The following is a 9,739-nucleotide window of genomic DNA, read 5'->3' as shown; positions in this document are numbered from 1 at the left end:
GTTCTATTTTTCTATTTCCCTCCCCTTCTGCAGAGTTATGGGATTTTCCTCAGAAGTATGCAGTGTAGCCTGAAAGCTGGAGGTAAGGAATCAGATGCTGGGTGAATGCCAAAGTGGAGGACTAGAATCATAAACATTTTGGTGGAAAAGCAAAGCAAAGGCATTATGGGTGGAGGACAGTGTAGGGTAGAAGGAACCAACATCTGAATCAGAGAGGTGGAAAAGTTGAGAGCAAGGAGAAGGGGGCTGAGAGTCATGTATAAATTAGGGGTATTGATTGGTTGGAGATTACAGAAGGGGCAGGTGTATTGATGGGGAGTGGGCAGGGGTAAGCAGACTGAGTTAAAGGAGATGAAATGGTAGGTAGAAAGAACAAGAGCAGCAGGATCAAGAACAAGGCAGCAGGTTTAAAACAGTACTCAATAAGGATGAGATTGGAGGAATGCATGGGTGGTGGGTATCGCAGGCCAAGGGAGCCTGAGCTTCCCCAAACAGCACAGGGTGGTCTCACCCATACTTCACCCCCAGGCCACCTCCTGCCTGCTTCCCCACTGTTCTGCTGAGGCTCTGGCTGGGGCGGGCTGGCCTGCAGCTGGGACAAGGGGCGGGCCCAGTGCTGGGGGTGGCTGGGGCCACATGACCCACCTGGCGCTCCGGTGCTGGGGGTGTCTGTGCCTGGGGGCCGTGGGGCAGCCTGGGACTGGTGGGGGGCACGATGGCTCCAGTGAGGGTACTCTAGGCTCCAGCAGGGTGGGGAGGAGTGAGGCCCTGGGTAGAAGGGGAGGGGCTGGGGGGCTAGCCTCCCCCAACAGGCAATTCACACGCCACCCATGAAGGAATGGCAATTTTCCTGAGAGAGGGAGCTAATCCAGGACTGAAGATCAAATGAGGAAATGATGGTAATGAGGCAAGAGGATAAAGAGTGGGACTGGACATCAAGGTGAAAGTTGAAGTCACCAAGGATGAAGAAAAGGAAATTGTGAGAAGAGAGAGGGAGAGGCATTGTCAAAACCAGAGAGGATAGTCGAAGGAGAGGAGACAGTGGGTAGTAGATAGTGATAACATAGAGGAATAGAGTCTGATTGAGGACAAGGAGTGGGAGATGATGTGAGGGAGAAGCAAAGTGCTGGAAATGGCAGTGGTTGGAGTTACTTTTGTTCTTTGTATTATCTCTCCTGTGCATACCTCTCATGTGTCTCTCGATATCATGGCTGTCCTCTATTTTAAACCCCAAATTGAACTTAGCAAGCTCTTATACGGCACTAATCACCACTTTCTGATGTGCTCTAGTTCAACCACATTTTTCTGCCACAATTGTGGCAGAAATTCCCGAGTGAAATTTTATGGGGAAGAGCCAAGATTCTGTCAGTGTCTCTCCTGACAGTTTGATTTGAAGGTCGACACATGCATGCCTTTATTTACTACTGGTGGGTTACCCACTCTCCCTTTCCTTCAATAATATTGTACTAGAAGGTTGCAACTGTGTAGTGCTAATGACTTTATCAACAAATGTATTAATTATATTGGTTCAAATTTTAAATTACATGTATAATGTGATACAACATTTATATTAAAGTAAATGCATTAGGCCAATGGTGATCACTAGGAATGATTTTGCTTCATTTATTTAAGCTCTAAAATGAGAAGTGATCCTAAAAAGTTTAAATGGGAGATAGCTGTGAAGTGAAAACCACAAATTTTGGAAGTCTTCAAAATCTGAAGTCAGATCTGGATCTACATCTTGCAAATGATCCTTATCTTTGTAACAGGCTAAACTATTCAGATTAAAAGGCCCATAGATGAACACAACTTTCTGTTAGCCCATCTAATGAAACCCTTATAAAATTTGGACCTAGTTGCTCTCTCCATTCCTCTGGTACATAGGTAGCTGTCTGGCCACAACACTGGCCACATTTTTCACTTCAAAGCTGTGCAGAGACTCTTTTGGTTTCATTCTCTTTCTTGTCCCTAGCACAACAGTGCTACTCATCACTGGGCCAGCCTCCTAATGTGAGAACTTGGGAAAGTTCAGAACAGAAGTATGGATTTTTCATTCTGGTGGTTCCACATTCGGTATGATATCACGCCACTACACCACATTACCTTATTATTACCCTGTAATAACTACAAAAAGAAAATTAGTTATGATGCACTTGGTGGGTTAAAATGGATTTTGCAATAACATAACATTGCATTGAGTATGCGGGCCAAAAACAGAATTCCCAAGAGACAGGCTATAATGAATTTAACTTTATTTTGCTTCCTTGCCACAATGTTAAAGAGAGAACAGATTCCTGTGACCACAGACACATTGCTTTTATACTTAATTCTCACCATGTAGTAGAATTCAGTTAATAGAAAATATTATTTACATACCCAAAGGAGTTATTACAGTGTATCTTATCTAAAATCTGCATACTAAGGAGTTTCCAAGTTGTTCTCAATGGCATAGTCTATAAAAGAAAAGTCCCTACATATGAATTTACGTCAAGCTTTTTAGCTGATGATCCTTTTTTCCCTTTTGAAACAGAAAGTCCAGAAATGCAGGCTGAAGCAAAAGGGTAACAGCAATATAAACCACTGAATACTTCATAAATTTTGTACATTATGTACAATGTATGAAAAATAATGTGATGGTTGCTTGTTCTAAACTATTTTAAAAATCTGATACGTTTCTCCCAAATGGAGTCTTATTTTGCATTTTAAATTCTTCACCTCTCATGACCAAGTTTTCATGCACATACTTCAGAAAGACAACAAAAATGGCCACACCTGCTTTACCTGAAACGAGTTCTTTATGCAGTGTAGTTGTAGCCAAGTTGGTCCCAGGTTATGAGAGAGACAAGGTGAGTGAGGTAATATCTTTTATTGGACCAACTTCTGTTGATGAGAGAGAGAAGCTTTCGAGACACACAGAACTCTTCTTCAGGTCTGGGAAAGGTACTCAGAGTGTCACAGCTAAAAATACAAGGTGGAACAGATTGTTTAACATAAGTAGTTAGCACATATTGTAAGGGACCATTACTCTACCTTGAACCCAGAAAGAGATAGGAAAACCTGATGATGGCAGTTCCTCTAGGCAGATCTAACTTTCTTTAAACGAACCATACTTGAAAGTCTACCTTTTTTAAAGGACCTTTTAAAATACTTCTGACTGGAAGCATGAGTGCCCAAAGACATGTTGAAATGTTTAAAAGCATCTAAAATAAATACAAAGAATACAGACATTGACCTACTAGAATACATCAGTGAACTGAGGCTTGATTCTGCATCAATAGCAGCTTTACCATTCACTTTAATGGGGACAGATTCCTTTCTTTGACAGTGACAAATGCTGGATGAAACAAGCTTTTGTAATCTGTCCCTGATTGTACAATACTGCAACAAAAGAGCAATAGTCCTGCCTCACCCTGTCATAGGATCATCTTATGCTCTTGCTGCAGCAAGGGCGATGGAGTAATTTGTATTTTTGGTTACATATCTATACATGCTAGGTCCCTAATATTTCTCCTGTTGTGATCAGCAGCAAAGCTCCCACTGCCTTCAATGGCAGTAGAATTTATATCTATATAAACATCAAAACCATTTTGAACCTTTTTTAGCTGTTTGTCTCACCATCCCATGGCAGTAGGTCTTTTTTAAAGTGTATTTGAACCCAGGAAGGCAGTGTATATTACTGGTTTTTATTACAGTCGGGGAAGGCAAACTTCGACCTGAAGCTGTATGTACAAGCCATCGACTTAGTGGGAGATCTGATTTAGTAGAGAGAGATTTCAGAGTAACAGCCGTGTGAGTCTGTATTCGCAAAAAGAAAAGGAGTACTTGTGGCACCTTAGAGACTAACCAATTTATTTGAGCATAAGCTTTCGTGAGCTACAGCTCACTTCATCGGATGCATACTGACAGCTCACTTCATCGGATGCATACAGTATGCATCCGATGAAGTGAGCTGTAGCTCACGAAAGCTTATGCTCAAATAAATTGGTTAGTCTCTAAGGTGCCACAAGTAGAGAGAGTGACCCACTGGCAGATCTTTGGCAGTTAATGGGAACAGATCTCTCTGTTTGTTGGAGAACACAAAATACTATTTCACTGGCCAGGAATCATATCCATGCACTTTCCCTATGTCAGTTTTAAACTGGAGGCTACTTTTTCAAGCCAAAGGGAATGTTTTTCCTATTAGTCAACTCTCCCTCAAGCTGTATTTTACTGCTATTGCCCTCATAGCTAGTTCATATGTATATCCTATACACTTGCTGTGCATTATACAATGCAAAATATTATAACATTTGAGGGGGCAAATTCTACCTTCAGTTATACCGGAATCTGAGGAAACTCCAAATTTGTGTCAATGACTGGTTTTCACCAGCGTAATATAAAGCATATTTTGGCCCCTAGCTGTCCAACGATGGACAAAGATTTTGCACAGTAATTTTGATTGGTAACTCACATTGGTGCTAATGAGAATTCTGTGCAGTATATATCACAAATTGCGAGCAACTGCTGTGAAACACATACTCCATACTGAAATATATATACAGTATATATTGAAACTCATGTGCACCATAATTATCTGCAGTGTATGAAAAATGTGCACAAGTTATAATCTGAAATAATATACTGAAGTGCAAATACATAGTATATAGACGTTCAGACATTTTGTAGTGCTCTTTGATGAGGCCATTTTAAAGCTAAAATTAGAAATAGGCCCAAACCACACAGTTTGGATACACGTTCAAACTTCTCTTATATTTGAGCGTGTTCAAGTCTTGGATTTCAGTTTTTCCCACTATACAGAGGGCTCAGTTCTTAGTTGCTGCTCTAATTTACAGTCATTTGTGACAAACCCCTCAGGGTCACCACACTGGCAGGAATAGCTGCAGCACAAGATACCTTGGCCAATCTCCTTCCACCCCAGCAAGCAGTCTACACCAGCTTCACGGCAATTGAGCATTGCCCCGTCTCTGGAAAAAACTCAACTGCTGCTCACTTAGAGCAGCTTTAAGTCTTTGTGCTAACAGGTTGCTCTTGAAAGATGGCAAGCTGACAGCTGCAGAGACTTCAGGTTTCTCTTTATAAAAAAAGCTCAACACCCACCAACAGCACAAGTAGTGTGCAATCTTCCTCGCACTGCCATGCCAACACAGTTCATCCTAATCAGAAAACCAGCAATAGGAATGATAGGTTAGAATCTTTGGCCTTTCTTCTGGATCTGACAATAATAGTATCTATTGTGACCTAGATGTCTCTGATAGTGGAATGAGACCACAAGCCCATTTCACAGAGGCCTTTGATGAGCCACTAGATGGTAACAACTTTTATGCAGTACCAGCCTTGACTGGATTTGAACTGGTAACCGACAGTAAAGGTGATAATGTACTAACAAAGTTTTTAATTGCTTAGGAAGATGCAGAGCTCTGACTCTGATTTCTTAGATTTTATAATTACCAAAGTAATAGTCCTTCATCTATCTCTTTGAAGAGAAGAAAACTGGCATTCAGCCGGGGACAACAAGCAATCTGGGCTTCCCTCAGTACATCCCAGAGAATGGGGTTTGGTTTTGTTTACAAAATATTCCAGTAGGAAGCCAAAGTTTAATAGACAATTTATAGGCTGATGTTCACCACATATAAGCCTTCTGAAGTCAGTAGGATGAGAAGGGCTGAAGGTCAGGGCAGACTTTGGCATTGTGTAGATTTTTTCATCATCAGATTTTTTATTTGATATCTGGAATATTGTCTTAAAAGATAAAAAAATTGCAGAATTTTTTAAATTTTTAAATGGTAAAAATATTAAAGAGAAGGGGAAGAAGACATGCTAATGGGAAAAAAATGCCAGCAAAACTGAACAACTGGCACACAGTTATGAATAGAGACATCCAGTAATGAAATACAAGGCTGCATTGAAATCATATTGTGTGACTGTGTTATGACTGCACAAGTAAGTTTGCTGATGTGCAGTGAACAATAATGGTATCTTATACGTGCTTATTACATCTATTTTGTGATATAAAATGGCAGGAAAAAAAGAAAATTTACAATGATCTGCACACAGTAACTCATTTTGAATTTGACAATACTATACATCTAACCACAGTTTTTGATTTATGAGTAATGAAAATTGGATTTGATTTATAAATAATATTTCTCAAATATGTCAGTTACTGATACCATGTGCTATAGTAAACATAAAGTCTTGTTTTATACTCAAGCCAGGGGGCAGCAGTGTACTGTAAAACTGATCATTCCTGTGGTAACTCAACATTCATTGAAGGCTTTGATGATGTACTGGAAAATGACACTTTTTATAAAATAAAATCATTTTTGAAAATGAGTAACCTGAAATCCCAAAGCTAATATATATCTGTGTTTTATGACATTTGATTAGTTTGGCTTAGTTTACTGCTGAGATTGCATAACCTTTTCACTGTATGATACAAAGTAGTACTTGAAGGCTTCTCAAAGTATTACTGTAATTATTATATTAAAATTCATACACCCCTGTATATTGAGGTAAGATGATAACCCTACATCCTGTAAATGAAATATGTATACATGTTTGTGTATGTGTGTATATATATATACACACACACACACACACACACACATACATATCAATTGATATACATATATATATATATATATATATATATATATATATATATATATAAAATTTATATCAACTGTGCCTTCATTTATTCTGTAATGGCTTGCAACAACACATGTCCTTATGACTAAAAAGCTCAGTTTTTGTAATTTCCATATTATAGCACCCTCAGTAGATCTGCTCTGTTGCTTGTAGCCTGTTAAAGATGCAGTGGTAGGCATTCTCACTTGTTTGAATTAGATCATATAAGGCAGGGGTTTTCAAACTGGGTCCGTGGATCCTTGGGGATCCGCAAGAGTACTCCAGGGGGTCTGCAAGTCATTTCTGGGGCTGCCGGCCCTGCTGATCAACTCTTCCCACTTCCTCCCAGTGCCTTCTGCACGCTGTGGAACCGTTGTTCAGCGGCATGCAGGAGGCACTGGGAGGAAGGGGAAGAAGCAGGGATGGGTTGTGCTTTGGTGAGGGGGTTGAAAGAGGCAGGGGAAGAGGAGGAGTAAGGGTGGAGCAGAGGCGGGAAGAGGTGGGGCAGGAGTGGTGTCTTGGGGGTCCGTGAAAAATTGTAAATCAAAATAGGGGTCCTTGGGTTTCTAAAGTTTGAGAACCACTGATATAAGGCCTGCCCTGCATGCTGTACATTGGCTACCTCAAAGATGGCACACTAACTTCAGATTAGCACTAGTGTTTTTTAAAGCACTCAGTTGTGTTGGTCCTGGCTATGTTCCAAACCTGTTCCCTAACTTCTGTATACACACAGCCCTCTTGATCTTTAGGATTATTTCCATTATGTACTTGCTGATGTCATAATCACACTTTTGCTGTGAAGGATCCTAAGGTTTGGAACTTCTCTTCCCTGAAATCCCTCCACATGTTTTATATACACCTTAAACTCTTTCCCCCCTCATAATAGTGTTTTGTTTTTGTTTTAAACATGACCTACTGTTGAGCCTATATTTATTACATTCTGTTCTGACCCATACCCATTCAGGCTAATGAAAAAGTCATGAACAACTGATGCCTCTCATGACCTGTGATTGAAGGTCCATCCCCACTACTGGTCAATTCAGTCCATAGTTTACTAAATTCTCGCCATAGCGGCATCCACTACTAAAGCTTTCTGAAATATCTGGTTGGCTAGGGAGACTTCATCCTATCCTGGTACATGATGACTGACCTCAGCTATTCATGTCTTTGTCACCTCTTGGCCAGACTACATCAATGCAGTATGCTTGGGCACAAAGCCTTCACCACTTAGGAAACTCCATCTACTATAAAACACTACATCTTGTCTCCTCAACAACTCTGGCCACGTCAAGCACATCAGACAGGTCCTCCGCTCTCTTCACACACTTCCCATAGAATAATGAGTCAAGCTCAAAGTCTTGGTCCTTATCTTCAAGGTACTCAATAGTCTGGGGCCCAGCAAATCTAAGAAATTGTATAAAGCTCTGGGATGAAGACCGGGGTCAACAAATCCACTCCTTGGGCACTATAGAACTTTCCACCATAAGGGTAAAACTTGTTTGTGCAGGAGACAAAGATTCCTTGGGAGTTGAACCAAGACTGTGGAACAAACTCTTACAGGACCATCAGAAACCTCACCACCTTCCATTTTAAGGGCAAGGTGCATTTCTTTGACCTTGCTTCTCTAACACATAGCACCCTAAACATTTAAAACTACAAGCATCCCAAAACCCTGCCAAAACAAAACACTTCACAGAACACACAATTCTACCCCTGGGGAGACAGAGAGAGAATGAGCAACACAGGGCAGATGTTATTCACATTGCTTAATGCACTACTGGAAGGTGCACTACGGTGATAAGGGCAGTATAAGAACCTGTATAGAATATAATTCCAATCCATCTCTTTCCTTTTATTAAAAAAATGACCTCTCCGTGAGCTTTAAAGTGTATTTTAAAAGGACAGAATGTTATATTTTTTATTATATTGTATTTTTAAAATTGTGTTGTACAGCACCACAAGCACTTCGTTGGGCAGGTTTTGTACGCAAGAGGGGAGGTTACATAAATAGATAATTCCATCTACACTGGGTGCTATTAATTACCCATTCTAAGTGTTGGAAATATTGCGGCAAAGGTAAATGTCAAGATTTTAATGGCACCTTCTAATAGTTTCACATCTGCATAAGCTATAAATAAGTGTATATCCCCCCTGTTGCCACATGCTTATAATTATCTTGCAGAATAATATTTTTTGCAGTGAAACTTTTCCCATGTGGTTTCAGTACAGAGGTACATTTTTTTCCTCTGGAAACATTGAGGAAAATCTACTCAGCCAGTTTATAAACTTTTCCAGCATGTTAAGACTGCAGCTGAATATCCTCTAGTGGAATTTAGAGGCTCAATGAAGCCTCCTTATGACTTCACAATGCACCTTGACCCAACCTCACCTCACTGGTGCAAGGCCTGCTACTGGGGCTATCTGCAAGAGGGATATAAAACTTGCATTGAAACATACAGAGACCACAATCCTTCAAACTCACCTGCAGGGTTAGAATTACCTCCTGCAGAAGTGAGGAGCTGAAGGAAAAAGAGGAGAATTGTTTGCCATATAGCTATGTCTCCCAGTGTGACAGCTACTTTTTTACCTCTTTGCTTCCTGAACTTTTGATTTGATGTAGGATGGGCGCCAAACTGATGCTTACTAACTTATTTATAAATCAGAATTTTGGATATAATTTAGATATAATTTTTGGATATAATTTTGGATATGCACATCTTTCCTCAGCATGTCAGCCATGCCCTGAGGTAACAAGACATCCCCAAAACAAGAGTCCATTCAGTTGAAATGATGTGGTATCTGTTTACGAGTCAGTTCAAACTATAACATGCTTTTAAAATATTGGATGTGTCTAAGGCTTTAGAAAGCTTAGGGATTTTACAGGTCATGAACAATTGTGGGGCTATGATTTAGTAATATGGATCCTTTGAAGAAAGTGATCCTTTCCCGATGGTATCTAATTATTGAGAGAATTAGCGACTAATGTGGTTTAAGCTACATTAGTGGTCAAATTTTTTTTCCCATCACCCCCCCTTACCTGTAATGGAACCTGTCCATGCCCCTTGCCCCAGGAACTGCAGTCAGGAGTTGTGGCAGGAGTGGGGCTGGAGCC

The sequence above is a fragment of the Natator depressus genome, chromosome 3 (assembly GCF_965152275.1).
Source record: "Natator depressus isolate rNatDep1 chromosome 3, rNatDep2.hap1, whole genome shotgun sequence".
NCBI classification, from domain to species: Eukaryota; Metazoa; Chordata; order Testudines; family Cheloniidae; genus Natator; species Natator depressus.
Note: the sequence above shows the minus strand (reverse complement) of the source record.